This window comes from Microcaecilia unicolor, chromosome 7 (assembly GCF_901765095.1).
Source record: "Microcaecilia unicolor chromosome 7, aMicUni1.1, whole genome shotgun sequence".
Taxonomy (NCBI): Eukaryota; Metazoa; Chordata; class Amphibia; order Gymnophiona; family Siphonopidae; genus Microcaecilia; species Microcaecilia unicolor.
In genome coordinates this window covers 453279-476881 of record NC_044037.1, presented here as the reverse complement: position 1 = coordinate 476881, position 23603 = coordinate 453279, and the positions used below count along the sequence as shown (strand labels likewise).

General features: G+C 48.0%; 1 protein-coding gene across 4 annotated transcripts in view; it reads right to left on the bottom strand.

Annotated features, from left to right (window-relative positions):
• OGT (O-linked N-acetylglucosamine (GlcNAc) transferase) overlaps positions 1-23603 on the bottom strand; it is a 257459-nt gene that overhangs the window by 64344 nt on the left and 169512 nt on the right. The gene's annotated exons all lie outside the window — the stretch shown is intronic.

Sequence of the window (23603 nt, the reverse complement as noted above, 5' to 3'; positions counted from 1 at the left end):
TAAACTGCTTCGTGATGAATATGAGCTGACAGAACTCCCAAAAGTATGAAGACTAGGGGACACCAAGGACGTTACATGGGAGTTACATGGGAATACTTTTTTTTTTTTAATGCTTGTGATTTTATTGAAATATAATGCAGTAGAATAATACAGCATCTGAACCAACCACAACTTAGGTTCACAATAATAAGCATAAAGATATCAACAGATAACTGACATTTCTTTTATCTCACATGCCCGTCCACCCCTCCCCCCCACCCACTCCTCCTCCTCCCCCCTCCCCTCTACATCTAGGATTTTTGCGGAGGCAGGGTCGGGGTGAGCATGACCAAGAGCATATGGGTCCCAAATGTGGTGATAGGCTAGTATACCTACCTGTACATAACGCTGTGAGTTTAGACATCAGCTGGATATACTCCAGCTTGCGTAATATCACAGATATGTCAGGTTAAGACTGTTGTTCCATGCTGCCGCCAATACTAATTTGCTAGCCACAAAACACCTGCGTAACCAATCGGTGTAGTGCTCAGGTCACACCCTGCGGTTTAACATGCAAAAGACAGTGTTCCATTTTCTTGGGATAACTGATCTCTGTCAAACTAAACAAAATTTCAACACTTTGGTCCAGAATTCCTGTGCAGTAGGGCAAGACCACCAAATGTGATACATATCTTCCTCCTCCCCACACTGGCGCCAACATAAGGATGATCCCACTTAAACATTTAACCAATCTTTTGGAAGTATAATACCAGCAATGAAGTATCTTATATCGCTCTCTACCATGGAGCGGACACCCGACACCTTAAGCCAGGATTTAAATATCCTTTCCACTCTGCGTATTCATAAGAGATCCCCAACGCCTCTTCCCACTTCTGTAAATAATAAATAAACAGGTTTAGTCTGTCAGAGCAGTGCCTTATAAATCCCTCGATATCCCCCCCTCTCCCCCCTCCACCGGCCATCGCCTGCTCCAGTTGATGTTTCCGTTAGACTTAACTCCCCCTTAGCTCGCCTAAGGATAAAAGTCTCGCAGTTGGTGATATTGAATGCATTGGATGAAGATACTCCCGAATTCTTCTGTACTGCCCCAAACGCTCAAGGGCCCCCGCCCCTCCCCACACTTGCCAAGCTCACATAGACCTAATGTTACCAATTGCCATAACAGGGATCGGATAACCCCAGGGAAAATCCTGGTGCCACAATCATATAGGCATATGAAGAAAGTGTGTGCACCCTGGAAAGAAGCGCCCTTTAATCGCATACCAGGTCTTAAGAGACAATTGAAGGAGTGGCGGGCTATTTTAACCACCCCTCTTAATAACCTCTCAGGTAATCAGGGGATAGCCCTCAGTGGGTAAAGATCAAACCAAGTTTGCTCCAGCACTGTCCAAATCTTTCTTTCCCCCTGAAGCCAATTAGCCAAATTCTAAGGTGAGCTGCCTGACAGTAAAGAAAGAACGAGGGGACTCCCATTCCCCCATGAGCTCGTGGTTGGCACATTACTGCTCGACGCACCAGTGGAGGTCCCCTTTTTTTCAAATGAAAGAGAACACTCTTCTATGCAAGCCTTGAAAGAATTTATCAGATAGAGAGATGGTAGTGCCATAAACAAGTATAGCAATTTAAGGAGCAAAATAATTTATACGTCCTATCCAAGAGATCGTCAATCCTTCCACCTTTCCAATTCTAAGAATAGCTCTCGCACTTTAGCAGGGAAGTCTGCCTCATAAAGATCCTCTAGGCGCTTAGTCAAGTTGACCCCCAAGTATCTAATGAATCGAGGCACCCTGCAAAAAGGAAAGCTGGATCTCAACCTTGTAAACTGATCATCATCTGGAACTGTGATGTTCAAGGCTTCAGACTTGTCCATATTTATCTTAAAGCCTGACAACCTGCCATAATCATAGTAACATAGTAGATGACGGCAGAAAAAAAAGCCTGCACAGTCCATCCAGTCTGCCCAACAAGATAAACTCATATGTGCAACCTTTTGTGTATACTTACCTTGATTTGTATCTGCCATTTTCAGGGCACAGACCGTAGAAGTCTGTCCAGCACTAGCCCCGCACCCAACCACCAGCCCCGCCTCCCACCACCAGCTCTGCCACCCAATCTCGGTTAAGCTTTAAAGACAAGACTGGAAAAGAGGTACCGGGATCAGTTAATGTAAGTAATATGTCATCTGCAAACAAAATGATTCTTGATTCAATCGTCCTCCGTCGCAAACCTTTGATATCTGGGTTGTGTGCGAATATAGATGGCTAGAGGCTCGATCACCATCGCGAAGAGGAGAGGAGACAAAGCGCAGCCCTGTCTTGCTCCCCGGAATAAGGAAACTGAGAGGTATGGCTACCATTTACCTCGCTCCGAAGCAGTGGGCCCCTATATAAAAGATGTAACCAATGAAAAAAAAAAAAAAAAAAAACAGCCCAATATTCCATTCTCTCCCCAACCGCAAACAAGAAGGGCCAGTGCACCCTATCGAACGCCTTCTCGGGTTAGAGTAGACACATGGGAACTTTCATGGAATGAGCACAGTAAATAAGGTGAAGCACACGGCGAATGTTATCAAAAGTTGGATGCACGTGAACAAACCCTGCCTGATCCTCCTGTACTAGAAGCAGAAGGTAATGTAAACGAGAGGCAATATCTTAGTGAAAATTTTATAGTCCACCCCTAGTAAAGAAATCGGCCTGTAGGAGCTACACAGTTGCGGATCTTTACCCGGTTTAGGTAAAACTGTAATAAGAGCCAAATTCCAAGTCTCCGGGAGTGTTTTGTACCTCCTGTAATGAGTTAACACCCTCAAAAGGAGAGAGGCCAAAAGCTTAACAAAAATCTTATAAAACTTACTTGTGAAGCCATCCAGCCCCGGGAGACTTGGTGGGGTCAAGGCCTGGATTGTTTCTAAAATCTCATCTAATTCAATAGCTCTAGATATCCTCTGCTGGGCCCCTTCCCCTAGAATCGGTAAGCAGATCTGGTCTAGAAAAGCAGACATATCCTCCTCCGAGGTATCAATATCAGAAGTGGTAAAGTTTCGCCAAAGAACTGTTGAAAACACAAGCTGTGACTCCACTAGATCTGAAGTCATCACCCCATTGCCATCCCTCAACTGTGAGATATTGGCTCGAATCGCCTGCTTTTTTTAACTTATGGGCCAAAAGTCTACTTGCCTTGTTCCCAAAATTCAAAATGCGTCTGTCGGACCCTTTGCCGGCTGCTCCGAAATATCAGCCAGTTGCAACTCATGTATCTCCTGACAAAGTTTATGTGTTTGATCTAATAAAGGTTTCCACCTCGGCCAAACGTTTCCACAAAGAATCCTCCGTCTGTCGACGCTCTTTTCGCACATGAGCCTTTAAGGCAATAAGGTGCCCTCACATGACCGCTTTGAACTCCTCCCATAACACCACAGACGAGACCTCCCCATTATCATATAGTTGAATATATTCTTTAATCAGACACTCCAGTTGAACATTAGTCACATCAGAAAGCAAGGCATCATCTAGGCACCAGTGTGGGGTAACTTACGGCGAATCCTGAGAACAAAAACACAGGACGGCGGCGACGGGCTATAGTCCGACCATGAACAGGGCACTATCCGGTGATCCTGAATACATGGAAGAATTGAAGCATTGCCTAACCAAAAATCAATACGAGAGTAAGATCGATGAACTGAGGAGGAACAACGTATATTCTCTCTGTACAGGGTTAGTGTGCCGCCAGAGATCCATCAATTGCCACCTATCAAGAAGTGCATGAAGCAATGAGTGGCTCTGCTGGGCGTATTGTATTGCCGGAGTCGAGTCAGCCTGGTGTTGAAGGTAATGTTACAGTCCCCCCCCCCCCCCCCCCAACTAACATACGTCAGTAATAACTGATCCAATTGGTGGAAATATTCCTTGTGGTCCGCATTAGGCCCATATACATTAACTATAGTGTATGTCTGAGTCCCCACTGAAAAGACTAACAGAAAACGCCCTCCCCCCCCCCCCCCCCCCCGCCCAAATAGTTTTTTCAATACACCGAGGGTGGGGAATCATTGAACGCTGTCAGAACCCCCCTTTGTCTTACCCTCCTCACGATTAGATGCAAAATACATAGGTGGGTAATTACGATGTCTACACAAATGTTCGTGTTGCGGCTTTAGATGCGTCTCCTGAATCAGGGCAATGTACACCTTTAAATGAACCAGCTCCCGAAACAGACGCTTCAGAGGCACATTCAGACCCCTGACATTCAGGAGCATTAACTTTACATCTGACATCCCAACAGTTTCATACCCCTACTCCGGCCATCAACAGCTCCTCCATTCACACCCCTCTCCCAACCATCACTCAACCTCCAAACCAATCCCCACCCCCACCCAGCCAGATCCCCTCCCCCCCTCCCATACCAAATTGAGATCCTCCCTCATACTAGAAGTATCTGTTAGAGAGAAGTGACCCACCCTACCGCTTATATACTTCCGCACCATTATAGATAAAGCATATCCTCCAATATTCCCCAGCACTCAAACAAGCTAACGATAAACTTTTAAACCTAACTTTTGTTTCTTCCTCCTCCCCACCTTACTATTCCGACCTGCATCCTCATGTCTCATAACCGATATCAATATTGCAGTTCAAGTATTATCCTGATGTATTCATCTATGCAATGACCACAGTCACGCGAGTCATCCCGATTGTTGGCGTTGCAGGCGCTTATGCCCCTTGCCACCCGCTGCCACTTAGTGTGTGCAGCTGATGAAGCAGGTGCTTTTGCTTTTCCAGGCGTCTCCAACGCCGCTAACTGATCCTCTGCAGGAAGGATCTCCCTGGCTTCCGATAGTGATCTAACCTGGTGCCGGCGACCATCTTTATAAAACACCAATGCAAGAGGATGTGCCCAGCGATAATGCAGGCCCCGCTCCCGAAGCCTTGCTGTAACCGGTTTTAAGTTACACACGCCACTTTAGGGTGGCTGCTGCCAAGTCTTGATAGATCTCTATATGGTATGAATCCCACTAAAAGTTGTTAAGCTACCAGCCTGCATGTAACACTCGCTCCTTGAGTTTGAAATCCTGAAAGCAGGCGATAATGTCCTTTGACAAGTTATTCCAGGCGGGGCCATATCCCTGTGGGATCAGGATATCAGTGGTATCCAAGGGGTTCCTGCTTCTGTCAGAACAGCGTTAGTCACCGTTTTACCACTAATTCACAGTCAATATATGCAGGTGTTTCTGGGAGTCCCCAAAATCTTAGATTATGTCTCCGGCTCCTATTCTCCAGATCTTCAATTTATCAGCTAATTGCTGGTAGCCCAAATGTACATCCGACACACCCTGCGATCCAGGGATTCCATCTCCTCCATTTGCTCCTCAACTCGGCTCTCCACGTCCTCCAGCCTATTACCCAGGTCCCGGATCTCACCTCTTAAGTCTGCCCCTAATGAGGCCAGCTCAGATCGAACGGCTTTCAGATCGGAGCGAATCTCCTGCAGCCAATCCTTTAGGTTGATCGAGGGAATCGTCCCTGCTAAGTCTTGGCCTTCCCCAGATGCAGATGGGTAAGAGTGAATAAACATGTCCCGTTGCAGTATGTGCAGCCTGAGTCACTCCTTGTGTGTGTGTGAGTGTGACTAACAAGTTAGTTACTTCTTCCGTTAAGGCTTGTTTGAAGAGCCAAGCTTTCACCTGCTTCCTGAAGTAGAGATAGTCTTGTGTTAAGCGTAGCCTTTCAGGCAGTGCATTCCAGAGTATGGTGTCTAATCCGGAGAAGACTCGCTTGCTGGTATCACATCATGTAATGTCTTTTGGAGAGGGTTGTGGTTAGTGAAAGTCCTTGGGAGGACCTTAGTGTCCTTGGCAGTGTGTGGAGGATCATCCTATTCTTCAGATACTCAGGGCCATTTCCTTTCAGGGCCTTGAAGATCAGACATAGAGTTTTAAATTTAGCCCTGTATTGTACTGGTAGCCAATGAAGCTTTTGCAAAAATGGTGTGATGTGGTCATGTTGCTTGCAACCTTCTGAGTCTTGCTGCTGTATTCTGAATCAACTGGAGCTAATGCAGGCCCTTTGTAGTCAGACCATTGTATAATGCATTGTAGTAATCCAGTCTTCTTGTTATCATGGCATGCACAACTGGGATAAGATTTACCTTCTCGATGTAAGGAGAGAGGCAGCGTAGCTGTTTGCAAATAGTAGAAGCAGCTCTTGAAGGTTGCTTGGATTAGAGAATCAGAGTAAGTGTTGAATCTAACTGTACTCCAAGGTTCCTGACTTGTGATCTGAGGGGGAGTTCATACTTCCCAAAAGGGATTTTGATGTCAGGTATGTATCCACTTGTGTTAGGGACCCAGAAAAGCTCGGTTTTACTTGGGTTCAGGCAAAGTTTGTTGTGTTTAGCCCATTCTTGAATTGATGTTAGACAAGTAATCAGTTTATTCAAGGCTGTAGGCAAGTCAGGTTCAATGGGTAGGAGTTGCTGCACATTGTCCGCATAGATATAGAACTGAGTGTCCATTGACCAAATCAGCTCAGTTAATAGCTTGAGCTAGATATTGAACAGAATAGCTGACAGTAACGCTCCTTATGGTACCCCACAGGTCAGTATCCATGGTAGTGATGGATTGTTTGCCTGTCTGATAGGATCTGAAACCAGGCAAGTACTGTTCCATTGATACCTGTTCTGTCAATCATTGCTAGCAAGGTATCATGATCCACAGAGTCAAAGTGCTGAGAAATCTAGCAGTACTAACATCGAGGCGAATCCCTTGTCTCGGTTTCTGTGAAGATTCATCTTAGAAGGGATACGAGGGCCATTTCTGTTCCATAACCGGGTCTGAATCCAGATTGACATGGATCTAGCCAGTTACTCTTTCTAGCCATTCATTAGGTTGAACACAGACTGTTTGTTCTAAGAGTTTCTCTAGAAACAAGATGTTGGATACTGGCCTGTAACTTTCAAGTTTGTCCTGGTCAAGGTTGTTTTTCTTCAGCAGAGGGTGAACCACTGCCCTTTTTTAATGCTGTTGGTAGTCGCCCATTAGAAAGAGAGTGTTTACAATTTTGTGGTGCCTTCTATGAGGCCCATACTTGCCTGCTGCACTATCTTTGATGGGCAGGGATCGAGGGAGCAGGTTAGTTGGTCGAAAGTCTCTTAGGATTTTGTCAAGGCTCTCCTCTGTCATTAGGTTAAAAGTGTTCATCTGTCCCTGTTAGGAGGGGGTGAGTTTGTGCACCCCTGGGTGACTGGTTGGAGACTGGGTGGGATTACCTGTAAATCCTGGTGGAGACTTTGTTGGCGGGGCAGAGGCATGGAGGGAAGGAGAGGTCTGCCCTGCTGCTGCTTGCTGCAAAGGTGAAAGGAGGCGTTTAAGGTTAGTTCCGGGAGCGACGGAGGGTGGGTGGCCCGGGGGCGGCCTTGTCTGGCTCTCGGCAGCCCTGCTTTCAAACAAAAATTTGCTAGGTCTTACTTTCGGGGGAGGCCTATATCTACCAATTCAGGAAAAACCTCTACTAGGTCTTATTTTCGGGGGATGTCTTACTTTCGGGGAAACAGGGTAGTATATTTCAGTGAGAGCAATTAACGCATCTGTTGCAATCAATATAAATCAAACATAATCAACAGTATATTGCAGTGGAGCTTAGTATAAGGCAGTAATAACTAATGGATTCAATGGTCGATGGTGGTATCAGGGGAGTTAGTGGAAGTCAATTATCAGTAAAACTGATCAGTAGTATAGATGAAAACTCAATCATCTGAGTATAGCAGTATGGCATTTAGAAGTCAACGACTATTCGGGTAATTTCCTCACATCAGATCACCAACTGGATCTCTGCTCCCATCAATTCTGGTCACACATCTAGTCGTTCAGCTTACACAGAACCGATATTGCAGTGGGTGGCATAGATTCACTGATCCCTCATGCACTGCCGCTCTCCCTTCTTCGCCTGTCCTTTTGTTGTCCCAATGGCTAAATTCTCTTTCAATTTTCAGCAACGATAGCTGACAACCCAGTAATGGAGTCCAAGGTGGACTCGGGGAGAAAACCAGTCACTCTTTCCTTCTTGCCTGTCACTTCGTATCTCAGCGGCTAGATCCTATTCAGTTTTCAGCGCCGACCAGCCGACAACCCGGGTAATGGAGTCCAAGGTAGACTCGGGGAGAAACCAGCAAGTCAGAAGATCACACCGGCTTTCATCCGTCGCATCACTTCCTCGCCACCAGTACCCCCTACGATCCTCAGCTCCGGCAACTGACAGCCGGCAACAAAACCCGGAGCGGGGGCCGAGAATGATCAGCTGTTCACGGTGGTTCCGGTGAACGGACGATGGTCAAACTAGGTGAAACTAGTCAATGTTTAGTGACTGTCGGCTTTAGAGGCACTTGAGATCCTCAGCTAAGTCGGGGGTAGGTGAAGTTAGGTAACCATGAGATGGACCGTTAGTGTGGTCGTGATCACGGGTACTCATGTGTAATAGGCCTGATGTAAGTCCGATAAGTTTTTCCGATGTTTCGGACAGTTGAACAGTCGACCAGGAGTAATACAGGTACTACAATTACAAACGGTGAGCTTCCCGATTAGATCAGGCTGAGTTATGCTCAATTGCGGTCAGATCTTACAATGGTTCACGGAGCCAATTAACTGACAGACATCATGCGGCGGCCATCATAGGTATATGTCCTCAATCTATAATGTCTCTAAATTATAGACTGGTGAGCCTGACATTGGTACTAGGAAAAACGGTTGAGACTTATAATAAAGAACAAAATGACAAAGAATATTCAAAAGCATGAATTAATGAGAACAAAGCCAACATGGATTTAGTGAAGGGAAATCTTGTCTCACCAATCTATTCCGTTTATTTGAAGGGCGTGAACAAACATGTGGATAAGGTGAGTCAGTCAATATTGTGTATCTGGATTTTCAAAAGGCATCTGATAAAAGTCCCTCATGAAAGACTCCAGAGGAAAATGAAGAGTCATGGATAGGAGATAGTGTTCTATTTTGGATTAAAAACTAGTTAAGATAGAAAACGGAAAGTAAGGTTAAATGATCAGTATTCTCAATGGAGGAAGGGTAGATAGTGGGGTTCCCTAGGGGTCTGTGATGGATTGCGCTTTTTAATATATTTATAAATGATCTACAGATGGAGTAACTAGTGAGGTAATTACATTTGCTGATGACACAAAGTTATTCAAAGCTGTTAAATCGCAAGAGGATTGTGAAAGTTACAAGAGGATCTGTCAAGACTGGGTATCCAAATGGCAGAAGATGTTTAATGTAAGCAAGTGCAAAGTGGGAAAGAAAACCCGAAATAGCTACATAATGCAATGTTCCACAATCGCCTTGTTTACAGCTACTAAGTAGTAAATTTAAAACAAATTAGAGAAAACATTTCTTCACTCAAAGTGTAATTAAACTCTGGAAACTCTTCGTCAGAGAATGTGGTAAAAGCAGTTAGCTAGTGGGGTTGGTTTGGATAATGTCCTAAAAGAAAAGTCCATAAGCCATTAATAAATGGACCAGGAAAATCCACTGCTTATTTCTAGGATAAGCAGCATAAAATGTACTGTTTTTGGGATCTTGCCAGGTACTTGTAACCTGGAGTGGCCCACTGTTGGAAACAGGCTGCTGGGCTTGATGGACCTCGGTGTGCCCCAGTATGGCAACGCTTATATTCTTATGGCAATTGGGCCTGGGGATGGGAATAGGTTCAAGTACTCCTGGACATATTGTCAGCCATAGAGGCTCATTTTCAAAGCACTAGACTTACAAAGTTCCATAGGTATTATGTAAACTTTGTAAGTCTAAGTAAGTCTAAGAACTCCACACCAAATACTAAAATCGGCAACCATCCGATCTAGAAGCCAGGAAGAAAAACGAGCGGACAGCGGACCGGAAAGGTCCGAAAGCGGTGCTGCAGTCGCCCCCCAAGTTGAGCCCGCAGAACCCTCAAGTTCAGACGCTCGAAGTCATGGTACACACTTGGGCCAGGACCCTAATGACCAGGGGTCAGGCCGACGGTCGCCAGGCTGAGAACAACCACCAGCGGTTGCGCACCGCCCGAGTGGAGAACGGCCTGGAAGAGGCCCAGGGTGATGCATGGTGGACTGGGGGGGAGGGGTGTCTATACATGCCTGGAGAATCCACGCTTGCCCAGACTCGCCGCCGATCAGAAGGACGTCCAGGTCAATCCCCACGTGAGGCCCGCGGGACGCTGTCCAGAAAAAGGCCAGACTGCGGCCCTAGCCGCCAGCAGCGCGACGAACCAGCGTGGACAAGGCTGCTGGAGGGGCTTCACCGGAGGGTGGAAACCGATCTTCCGGCCCGCCTCACTGACTCCGCCGCAGGCTCGACCTCCCCAACCTGCCGTTTGTGAAAACAAACATCCGGAGACCAGAGAGGCTTGGGAGCACAGAAGAGCGACCGGAGTATCCAGGGACGGGAGGCGATAGACGCGAGTCACAGCTGCGCTTCGCAATTTCGGGCGAAGCTTCAGCGACTACGCCAGCACTGGACAAGACACACTGACCAGGCCGGACCATGCGACAGCGGCGAGCCTGACTACACAACCGGCGGGAAAGCACCAACTGCATAACCGGAGGAACACAATCGTTCGCAACGCAAGCAGAAGACGACACTCACGCATACTTATGCCCTAGTGGACGAGAGATCTGCTGGCTAAGAAATCACGGGAGTGAATCACCCAGAGATTCAGGTTGGAGGTCGGCCAAAGGGCGAGGACTTTTAAATGTCTATAAATATCTGCTATGCATCTCACAGTTGCAACACTGTAGCAAGTAATTTGCTAAAAAGCTTTAAATGCTTACTCTCATCTAATAGCATTATACAGCATACAGTACTGTAATCTAAGTGCCTTTTTAAATGGTTGCTATATATTTCATAACATCATAGTGAAATAAGATCTGTAATATGCTAAATGCTTCTAACTGTATCTAGAACTGCAATTTAACTGCCTTGCAATGCTTGCTATACACTTCATAACACCATCCTGTAATATAATTGACTTTTAAATGGTTGCTATACTTTTCACAACATCTTAGTGAAATATGATCTGTAATCTGCGAAATGCCTTTTAACTGCTTCTAGTACTGTAAACTAATTGCCTTGCAATGCCTGCTATACACTTCATAACACCATACGGACACAAAACCTGCATCTGCTAATACCCTCCAAATCGCATACAATATCTCATAGCAGGACACCACTTCTAGCACTGCAACCTGTTAACCTGACACTAACCACCTCCTATGCTCCTCTATCTCTCTCACTGAACTATACAACTGAACTGCCTATAGTACGACCAACACGAACACTAACAAAGTACTCCTAATCATCTACTGTCTCTACCTAACTCACCAAGTACTAACTAAAACAAGCGCAGACAATACTCTTCCCACCACACACAATCCATGCCCACAACCCAAATACTACACACTAAACCAAAAGACTACGAAAGAGAATGGACAACATTCTACCCACGGAAATAACCAACAGAAAGGAAAGATGAGACAACTACACAATGACCAAGAAGACAGACAAACTAATAAAAATCGACCCACTACCGAACCCCATCGACTAATACAAATGGGTTATATAAATGCTAGATCTGCAGTTAATAAAACTACCACAATTACTGATTGGATCACAACAGACAATCTAGACCAGCGATGGCGAACAATGGCACGTGTGCCAGAGAGGGCACACAGAGGCACTCTGCTGGCACGCGCACCCAGTGCTCATCATCCTTCGTGAAGGAAAAAAAAAAAAAAAAAAACAATCGTGGCGGGCAGCCATCGCAGGGCTTCTATTTGTCCATTGTACTTTAGTTACCATGGTACTGCGTGAAACGGGACCAATCTGCGGCCACTGGAAAACAGACCAATTAGCAGTCCACATCCTTTTGAAATTTGCGCGCCAGCGGCTCTGGCCCATTTCACACAGTACCATGGTAACTAAAGTGCAATGGACAAATAGAAGCCCTGTGGAGGCGGGGCTCAGTTCTTTAAAATGCCTCGCCGCCCCCTCCCCCCAATCGGAGTCGCCGAGACGCCGTCACCGACCTCACCGGACTGGAGAGACCAGTACTTGGCCTTGTCCCTCACCGCCCGCCCGTCGAAACCGAGAAGGCAAAAAAAAAAAAAAACCTTGCAGCACTGGGTAAGGAACTTTAAACCCCCGCCGCCGCCCCGGACCCGGCTCCGAATCGCCTCGCCGTGGCTGGATCTTCCCAAATAAATTCCCCCGGCTCTCCTCCCTCCCTGTCCCTGCTGGCTCAGGCAGGCTAGAACGGGTCACAACCCTCGACCCCCCCCCCCCCCCCCCCATTGGCCGCGAACCAAGTAAACATCGCTGGACCCCCCCCCCCCTAGCCTCCCCTTCTCCCCCGGGCCCCCTTTAGTGAAGTCGCTGGACCCAAATGCCTGCAGTGCCAATAACTTTTTGTTTCTTGCCTCCTCCCCCCTCTCGCGTGAGTCTTGTACTTACTTTCTTCCGCCGCTACCTCCCATCCAAGGTCGGTCATTTTTAAAGTCCTGAGGCGTTCCGCTCTCCCTCCTCCGACACTGGCAATTCACATAGCCAGTCTTCTGCAAGCGTTGGGTCCTCTCCCTCAGATGCGTCCACTTCTGCCGAAGAAGGAAGTTGCAGAAGGCGGGGCGCGCCTGAGGATAGGCTCCGATGCTGGCAGGAAGGCTAGCTATGTGAATTGCCAGTGTCGGAGGAGGGAGAACAGAAGCCTCAGGACTTTAAAAATGACCGACCTGAGGATGGAAGGTAGCGGCGGAAGAAAGTACAAGACTCGCGCGAGAGGGGGGAGGAGGCAGCAGAGAGAGGGGGAAACAGAGGGTGCTGGAATTGGGGAGGGGGATTGATGGCAGGGGAAACAGAGGGTGCTGGACTTGGGGAGGGAGATTGATGGCAGTGGAGAGAGAAAGGGGAAACACAGAGGGTACTGGACTCGGAGAGGGGGATTGATGGCAGTGGAGAGAGAGAGGGGGGAACAGAGGGTGCTGGACTTGGGGAGGGGGATTGATGCAGGGGAAACAGAGTGTGCTGGACTTGGGGAGGGAGATTGATGGCAGTGGAGAAAGGGAAAAGAGGGTGCTGGATTTGGGGAGGGGGATTGATGGCAATGGAAGAGAGGGGAAACAGAGGGTGCTGGACTCGGAGAGGGGGATTGATGGCAGTGGAGAAAGAAAGGGGAAACAAAGGGTGCTGGACTTGGGGAGGGGGATGATGGCAGTGGTGAGAGAGAGGGGAACAGAGGGTGCTGGAATTGGGGAGGGGGATAGATGGCAGGGGAAACAGAGGGTGCTGGACTTGGGGAGGGGGGATTGATGGCACTGGAGAGAGAATCGCTAGTGTGGTTTAGTAAAAGAAGCATTAGTCAACTGCAAAAGTTAATAAAAGTAAAAAACAAAAAAACAACCACCTTTAAATGGAAACTTAGGTGATAATTTTTATTGAACCAACATAAAGCGAATGCTACATACCTGTAGAAGGTATTCTCCGAGGACAGCAGGCTGATTGTTCTCACTGATGGGTGACGTCCACGGCAGCCCCTCCAATCGGAATCTTCACTAGCAAAGTCCTTTGCTAGCCCTCGCGCGCCCGCGCGGCCGTCTTCCCGCCCGAAACCGGCTCGAGCCGGCCAGTCTCATATGTAGCCAAAAGAGATACAAGGGAAGACACAACTCCAAAGGGGAGGCGGGCGGGTTTGTGAGAACAATCAGCCTGCTGTCCTCGGAGAATACCTTCTACAGGTATGTAGCATTCGCTTTCTCCGAGGACAAGCAGGCTGCTTGTTCTCACTGATGGGGTATCCCTAGCCCCCAGGCTCACTCAAAACAACACCCACGGTCACTTGGGCCTCGCAACGGCGAGCACATAACTGAGATTGACCTAAAAAATTTACCAACTAACTGAGGAGTGCAGCCTGGAACAGAACAAACAGGGCCCTCGGGGGGTGGAGTGGATCCTAAAGCCCAAACAGGTTCTGAAGAACTGACTGCCCGAACCGACTGTCGGTCGGGTATCCTGCTGCAGGCAGTAATGAGATGTGAATGTGTGGACAGATGACCACGTCGCAGCTTTGCAAATTTCTTCAATGGAGGCTGACTTCAAGTGGGCTACCGACGCAGCCATGGCTCTAACATTATGAGCCGTGACATGACCCTCAAGAGCCAGCCCCGCCTGGGAGTAGTGAAGGAAATGCAATCTGCTAGCCAATGGATATGGTGCGTTTCCCCACAGCCACTCCCCTCCTGTTGGGATCAAAAGAAACAAACAATTGGGCGGACTGTCTGTTGGGCTGTGTCCGCTCCAGGTAGAAGGCAATGCTCTCTTGCAGTCCAATGTGTGCAGCTGACGTTCAGCAGGGCAGGAATGAGGACGGGGAAAGAATGTTGGCAAGACAATTGACTGGTTCAGATGGAACTCCGACACGACCTTTGGCAAGAACTTAGGGTGAGTGCGGAGGACTACTCTGTTATGATGAAATTTGGTGTAAGGGGCCTGGGCTACCAGGGCCTGAAGCTCACTGACTCTACGAGCTGAAGTAACTGCCACCAAGAAAATGACCTTCCAAGTCAAGTACTTCAGATGGCAGGAGTTCAGTGGCTCAAAAGGAGGTTTCATCAGCTGGGTGAGAACGACATTGAGATCCCATGACACTGTAGGAGGCTTGACAGGGGGCTTTGACAAAAGCAAACCTCTCATGAAGCGAACAACTAAAGGCTGTCCTGAGATCGGCTTACCTTCCACACGGTAATGGTATGCACTGATTGCGCTAAGGTGAACTCTTACAGAGTTGGTCTTGAGACCAGACTCAGACAAGTGCAGAAGGTATTCAAGCAGGGTCTGTGTAGGACAAGAGCGAGGATCTAGGGCCTTGCTGTCACACCAGACGGCAAACCTCCTCCATAGAAAGAAGTAACTCCTCTTAGTGGAATCTTTCCTGGAAGCAAGCAAGATGCGGGAGACACCCTCTGACAGACCCAAGAGGCAAAGTCTACGCTCTCAACATCCAGGCCGTGAGAGCCAGGGACCGGAGGCTGGGATGCAGAAGAGCCCCTTCGTCCTGCGTGATGAGGGTCGGAAAACACTCCAATCTCCACGGTTCTTCGGAGGATAACTCCAGAAGAAGAGGGAACCAGATCTGACGCGGCCAAAAAGGAGCAATCAGAATCATGGTGCCTCGGTCTTGCTTGAGTTTCAACAAAGTCTTCCCCACCAGAGGAATGGGAGGATAAGCATACAGCAGGCCCTCCCCCCAATCCAGGAGGAAGGCATCCGATGCCAGTCTGCCGGGGGCCTGAAGCCTGGAACAGAACTGAGGGACTTTGTGGTTCGCTCGAGATGCGAAGAGATCCACCAAGGGGGTGCCCCACGCTTGGAAGATCTGGCGCACCACTCGGGAGTTGAGCGACCACTCGTGAGGTTGCATGATCCTGCTCAGTCTGTCGGCCAGACTGTTTACGCCTGCCAGATATGTGGCTTGGAGCCCCATGCCGTGACGGCGAGCCCAGAGCCACATGCTGACGGCTTCCTGACACAGGGGGCAAGATCCGGTGCCCCCCTGCTTGTTGACATAGTACATGGCAACCTGGTTGTCTGTCTGAATTTGGATAATTTGGTGGGACAGCCGATCTCTGAAAGCCTTCAGAGCGTTCCAGATCGCTCGCAACTCCAGGAGATTGATCTGTAGACCGCGTTCCTGGAGGGACCAGCTTCCTTGGGTGTGAAGCCCATCGACATGAGCTCCCCATCCCAGGAGAGACGCATCCGTGGTCAGCACTTTTTGTGGCTGAGGAATTTGGAAAGGACGTCCCAGAGTCAAATTGGACCAAACCGTCCACCACTACAGGGATTCGAGAAACCTCGTGGACAGGTGGATCACGTCTTCTAGATCCCCAGCAGCCTGAAACCACTGAGAAGCTAGGGTCCATTGAGCAGATCTCATGTGAAGGCGGGCCATGGGAGTCACATGAACTGTGGAGGCCATGTGGCCCAGCAATCTCAACATCTGCCGAGCTGTGATCTGCTGGGACGCTCGCACCCGCGAGACGAGGGACAACAAGTTGTTGGCTCTCGTCTCTGGGAGATAGGCGCGAGCCGTCCGAGAATCCAGCAGAGCTCCTATGAATTCGAGTCTCTGTGCTGGGAGAAGAGGGGACTTTGGGTAATTTATCACAAACCCCAGTAGCTCCAGGAGGCGAATAGTCATCTGCATGGACTGCAGGGCTCCTGCCTCGGACGTGTTCTTCACCAGCCAATCGTCGAGAAATGGGAACACGTGCACCCCCAGCCTGCGAAGTGCTGCTGCTACTACAGCCAAGCACTTTGTGAACACCCTGGGCGCAGAGGCGAGCCCAAAGGGTAGCACACAGTACTGGAAGTGACGTGTGCCCAGCTGAAATCGCAGATACTGTCTGTGAGCTGGCAGTATCGGGATGTGTGTGTAGGCATCCTTCAAGTCCAGAGAGCATAGCTAATCGTTTTCCTGAATCATGGGAAGTAGGGTGCCCAGGGAAAGCATCCTGAACTTTTCTTTTACGAGATATTTGTTCAGGGCCCTTAGGTCTAGGATGGGACGCATCCCCCCTGTTTTCTTTTCCACAAGGAAGTACCTGTAATAGAATCCCAGCCCTTCTTGCCCGGATGGCACGGGCTCGACCGCATTGGCGCTGAGAAGGGCGGAGAGTTCCTCTGCAAGTACCTGCTTGTGCTGGAAGCTGTAAGACAGAGCTCCCGGTGGACAATTTGGAGGTTTTGAGGCCAAATTGAGGGTGTATCCTTGCCGGGACTATTTGCAGAACCCACTGGTCAGAGGTTATGAGAGGCCACCTTTGGTTGAAAAGCTTTCAACCTCCCCCCGACCGGCAGGTCGCCCGGCACTGACACTTGTATGTCGGCTATGCTCTGCTGGAGCCAGTCAAAAGCTCGCCCCTTGCTTTTGCTGGGGAGCCGCGGGGCCTTGCTGAGGCGCACGCTGCTGACGAGAGCGAGCGCGCTGGGGCTTAGCCTGGGCCGCAGTCTGTCGAGAAGGAGGATTATACCTACGCTTGCCAGAAGAGTAGGGAACAGTCCTTCTTCCCCCAAAAAATCTTCTACCTGTAGAGGTAGATGCTGAAGGCTGCCGGCGGGAGAACTTGTCGAATGCGGTATCCCGCTGGTGGAGATGCTCTACCACCTGTTCGACCTTCTCTCCAAAATATTGTCCGCACGGCAAGGCGAGTCCGCAATCCGCTGCTGGAGTCTATTCTCCAGGTCGGAGGCACGCAGCCATGAGAGCCTGCGCATCACCACACCTTGAGCAGCGGCCCTGGACGCAACATCAAAGGTGTCATCCACCCCTCTGGCCAGGAATTTTCTGCACGCCTTCAGCTGCCTGACCCCCTCCTGAAAGGCTTGGCTTGCTCAGGGGGGAGAGCATCAACCAAGCCCGCCAACTGCCGCACATTATTCCGCATGTGTATGCTCGTGTAGAGCTGGTAAGACTGGATTTTGGCCACGAGCATAGAGGAATGGTAGGCCTTCCTCCCAAAGGAGTCTAAGGTTCTAGAGTCTTTGCCCGGGGGCGCCGAAGCATGCTCCCTAGAACTCTTAGCCTTCTTTAGGGCCAGATCCACAACTCCAGAGTCGTGAGGCAACTGAGTGCGCATCAGCTCTGGGTCCCCATGGATCCGGTACTGGGACTCGATCTTCTTGGGGATGTGGGGATTAGTTAGTGGCTTGGTCCAGTTCGCAAGCAATGTCTTCTTCAGGACATGGTGCAAGGGAACAGTGGACGCTTCCTTAGGTGGAGAAGGATAGTCCAGGAGCTCAAACATTTCAGCCCTGGGCTCGTCCTCCACAACCACCGGGAAGGGGATGGCCGTAGACATCTCCCGGACAAAGGAAGCAAAAGACAGACTCTCGGGAGGAGAAAGCTGTCTCTCAGGAGAGGGAGTGGGATCAAAAGGAAGACCCTCAGACTCCTCGTCAGAGAAATATCTGGGGTCCTCCTCTTCCTCCCACGAGGCCTCACCCTCGGTGTCAGACACAAGTTCACGAACCTGTGTCTGCAACCTCGCCCTGCTCGACTCGGTGGAACCCCGTCCACGGTGGGGGCGTCGAGAGGTAGACTCCCTCGCCCGCATCAGCGAAGCTCCCTCCGCCGACGTAGTCGGGGAGCCTTCCTAGGAGGTGGCCGCTGTCGGCACCGCACGCGGTACCGACGTCGGGGACCTCAACCTGGGCGATGGGCAACAGCTCTCCCAGAATCTCTGGGAGAACGGCCCGGAGGCTCTCGTTCAGAGCGGCTGCAGAGAAAGGCATGGAGGCCGATGCAGGCGTCGACGTCAGAACCTGTTCCGGGCGTGGAGGCTGTTCCGGGCTGTCCAGAGTGGAGCGCATCGACACCTCCTGAACAGAGGGTGAGCGGTCCCGCTCGGTGCCGATGCCTGCTGGGTGCCGACTCCCTCGGCGACCCAGAGCTCTCGGTGCCGACGCGGGGAGGAGACCGGTGTCGATGCTTCTTCGACTTCTTCCGAAGCATGTCACCGGAGCTCCCCGGCACCGACGAGGAGGACGTAGAATCCATCCGTCGCTTCCTCGGGGCCGAGGTCGAAGCAGGTCGATCCCGGGGGGGCTGTACCGCAGGAGCCCTCAGGGTAGGGGGAGACCCACCCGAAGGCTCACCGCCACCAGCAGGGGAAAGGACAGCCCTCACCTGCACTCCTGACGATGCACCACCGTCCGACGACATCAGCAGACGAGGTCCCGGTACCACTGACGCCGATGCAGCTATCCGATGTCTCGGCGCCGATGCAGAGGGCCGATGCCTCGATGCACTGGCGGCAGAGAATGAAGGTCTGGACGCTGACGACGTCGATGCACTCGATGACCCCGGTGCAGATGCCGACGAAGAGCCCGAGAACAAAACGTTCCACTGGGCCAATCTCGCTACCTGAGTCCGCCTTTGTAACAGGGAACACAGGCTACAATTCTGAGGACGGTGCTCGGCCCCCAGACACTGAAGACACGAAGAGTGTCTATCAGTGAGCGAGATTACCCGGGCGCACTGGGTGCACTTCTTGAAGCCGCTGGAAGGCTTCGATGTCATGGGCGGAAAAATCACGCCGGCGAAATCAAAATCCGAAATGACAAATTTGAGCACCAAAACTTTGAGGGAGAAAAAATCTCGACCGAGGCCGAAAAGAGGCCTACCCCGACGACGAAAGAAAACTTACCGGGGCAAAGACTGGAAGTACGGGAAGGGGCAAACGAAACCCAAGGGGGTTTGCGGAGCACTTTCCGAACGAAGGTAAAACTTTTCCGAAGAAAAAACACGTCAATTTAAACAACGGACGCGTGAGGTCGACTCTCCGGGGCTCGACACGGCAAAAACACAGCCGTACCGAGTGCGGACGAAAGAAGACTGGCCGGCTCGAGCCGGTTTCAGGCGGGAAGACGGCCGCGCGGGCGCGCGAGGGCTAGCAAAGGACTTTGCTAGTGAAGATTCCAATTGGAGGGGCTGCCGTGGACGTCACCCATCAGTGAGAACAAGCAGCCTGCTTGTCCTCGGAGAATATATTTTTTGACCAGCTTCAGAGGCCAAAACCACCTTCTTCAGGTCAGGACAGTATACCACAAAAGCACTATACCACCCTGGCCTGAGGAAAGAAGTTTTGGTCTTTGAAAGCTAATCAAAAAAAATGTATTAAGTTAGTAGTGCAATGAAAATATCAACATTCTATTTTTTTGCTTTATTTGTGTTTGTTAATTTCTAATGTAGTGATCGGAATAGATCAGTTTTGAAATTTGCAGCTGCTATCTTTGTTTTGCACACATCACTGTTTCTTTTTTTCTGGTGTTGCTATGTATGCAATGTCTGGCTTCTTAGAGGTTCAGATTAATTTTTGTCTTATATATATTTTAGGTTATGGTTACTTGTTCTGTGTGTGTGGAGGAGGCTAGGTATTCTGTTAAGCACTGAATGTCTGTGTAGGATCAGTCTGTATTAATCTGGCTTGTTAATTTTTTTCAGTAGGTACACTGTACTGATATTCTAGTGCCCACTACAATATTGTTGCTGATTTTTCCTAGGTAGACCCTTGTTGTGAGATTCCTAGATGTTAGTGCTATTATAGTAGAGTTGCTCTACTGTTACCGAATGACTTTTGTAGGTTTTTATATTACTTCACAATATGCCTGGTATTGGATGTTTTGTTTGTATTTAGCTCATACCTCTCATAAGGTGAGATGCATTCATGTACAACAGGTATTTTCCTGTCCCTAGAGAGGTTTACAGTCGGTTTGTACAGGGGGCAATGCAGAGTTAAATAACTTGCCCAAGCTCTCAAGGAGCAGCAGTGGGATGTGATCCCTGGCTTCCCTGGTTCTCAGTCCACTTCTCTAACCCATTACATAACAGTTAATACAGATAATACTGGTGGATTTCTTTCTGGGTGAGCGGTGGGCTTAGTGCCCAGCTCAAAATATTTTTAAAAAATTGTTTTTAATGTTGGTGGGGATGATCTCTGCAATACCTGTGAGTTTCATATTATTTTTATTTTATTTTTTTGTAGACTCAGTCTTAAACACCCAAAAGAGTGCAAAAAAAGCAAAAACAGATAGTGGAAGATCATTCCAAGAGGTCTGGACAGAGTCATTTGGAGTTATTGAACGCAATGGAAAAGCGTTATGTATTCTGTGTAATGAAAGTGTTGTTTGTCGCACATCAAGTGTCAGACGTCACTTTGACACCAACCACAAAAATGTTACCAAACTAAGTGAAACTGAAAGAAAAGAGTTTATTGAAGGCAAATTGAGGAATTATAATTCCCACTCTTAGTTTTTCCAACTATCTTTCTAGAACAAATCATCTGACAAATGCCAGTTTTCAAATTTCACTGTGCATAGCAAAACATGGTAAACCCCTCTCTGATGGGGAGATTATCAAAGCGGCCATGTTGTCTGCCAGTAATTCTCTTTTTCATGATTTGCCAAACAAGGATAAAATTATTCAACGCATCTCTGAGATGCCACTTAGCAGAAATACTGTTAAAGATCGAGTCCAGCGCATGGCAAGTGATGTTAGTCAGCAGCTCACCACTGACTTACAAAAGGCAGCTTGTTATTCCATGTGCTTGGATGAAAGTACAGATGTAAATAATCACGCAAAACTAGCAGTAATTTTGCATTATGCTGTTGGTGACATCATGAAAGAAGAGCTGGTGAAACTGTTGTCTTTGCCTGAAAGAACACAAGGGATAGATATCTACAATGCTGTGATGGAGGCTTTTTTGTCACAAGACATAAAACAGAAAAAGTGGTTTCAATTACTAGCGATGGGGCACCTTCTATGGTGGGCACAACATCTGGTTTCATACGGTTCTTTGTTCAAGAAATAAAACATGAAGTCATTCAGTTCCATTGTATCATACATCAAGAAGCTCTCTGTGCCAGGGAAAGCAGCAAAAAATTTGAGGATGTCCTCAAAGATGGTTAATTATATCATAGCTCGTGCTCTGAATTTTTGACAATTTCAAGCACTTCTTGATGAGGTTCAGGCATAGTATAATTGTTTACTTATGTACAATAACGTCCGGTGGCTGAGCAGAGGACGAGTCCTGGAGAGATTTGTAGCTTGCTTGGATGAAATTAGGCTGTTTATGAATGAAAAAGGCAGGAATATCCACAGCTCACTGATATGGCATGGCTTACCAACCTCATGTTTTTTTTTTTTTACAGATTTTACACTACACTTCAATGTACTGAACAAACAACTACAAGGTGCAGCTGTAGGGAAAACAGCAGAAAGGATGTTTTGTGATATCAAAACATTTGAGAGAAAAACTTCAGGTTTTTGAAAGAGACCTTGAAAGTGGGCAGCTAAAATATTTTCCAAATCTAAAAATGCATTTAGAAAATTCTAAAACATTTGCAGACAGCCCTACAAGCCATCAGGAAATCTACAAGGAATTTTCTAGCGTTGTACTAGCTGCAAAGTTGAATGTTAGTAACAGATTTTTACAGTTCCGTAAAATGGAGACAACCCTGTGTTTTCTAACTTCTCCAGAGAGAGCCAAATTTGAAGAACTTGATCTTTCCTGCTTACAGTGGTTAGATTTAGGAAATCTGGAAATGGAGCTATTGGAATTTTAAGAAAGCTGTATCTGGAAAAATAAATTCTGTGACCTGCGTGTAACACTTGAGAAGATTGAATCGATGGCAAATGACAGCACAGTTAGTTCTGAAAATGAAATCCTTAAAGTGTGGAATTCTCTGCCAAATAATTTTAAGTCAATGAAAGCACCTGGGATTGCTTTACTTACTCTGTTTGGGTCATCATATTCTTGTGAGCAGCTGTTTTCAACTTTGAATTATATAAAATCTGACATCAGAAACAGACTAACAGATGACTTGAGTGCTGCATGTGTTGCTCTCAAATTTACAAAGTATGAGCCAAGATTAGACAAGTTATCAGCATGCATGCAACAGCAGAAATCACATTAATTATTCAAAAGCATGCCAAATGCTTTTAAAGTTCTGTTATTCAGGTTAAATTGCCCTGTTGGCACTTTGCGTTAAATAATTAGATTTTGGGTTGCTGTTTGGGAGGGGAGAGGAGGGTTGCTGCACATGGATGGAGAAAACAGCAAAAGCTGGATCCACATTATACCTCCTCCAGTCAATTCCAAAGAGGAGGACCCAGCTTTTACTTATGGAGGGCAAGAAAAGAAGAAGAAAGGAGAAAAGTAAAGAAATAAATGAAAAGGAAGCCCTGGAAATGGTGTTAAGAGAACAGACAGAGAGCAGCAGAATCAGAGACTGGGACCAATATCACCAGACAACAAACAACAAAGGTAGGAAAATCATTTTATTTTCATTTTACTGTTTGGAATATGTCCAATTTGAGAATTTACATCTGCTGTCTTAGTTTGCACTGGGTATACTGGAGCTGTAACAGCTAACAGAAATGATTTATAATGAAAACAAATCATGTTATTTTTTTTTCTCCTATACTAGTATAATGTTTTCAATGATGTCTGTTTATATGCACCATGGCTGGTGTAAGGGGTGTGGCTATCATAGGGGTGGAGTCATATGTGGTGACCCCACCCATAATGAGTACCAGCACTTTGCGATAAATAATTAGATTTTGGGTTGCTGTTTGGGCACTCGGTCTCTGAAAGGTTCGCCATCACTGATCTAGACTTTCTCTTTATAAACGAAACCTGGATCCACGATCTCAAAGACCCCATAATTCTAGAACTAAGCCCGCCAGGGTACAAAATCACCCACTGGACAAGGAACGGGAAAAGAGGAGGAGGATTAGCTATAATCTATAGATTCCAATTCACTGTCACAACAATAGCTGATTCCATAATTCCCAAACTAGAAACTGCCACAGTCAGAATCAATCATCCAACCCTACAGGACCACCTAAACCTTATCCTATTGTACAGACCACCAGGAAATTGGCAAGACTGCCAAACGCACTTTATGGACTTCATATCAAACACATGTATTTCAACCCATAATCTTCTCATAGTAGGCGATATCAACCTCCACCTAGAAGACACTAACCTAACAAATGTGAAGG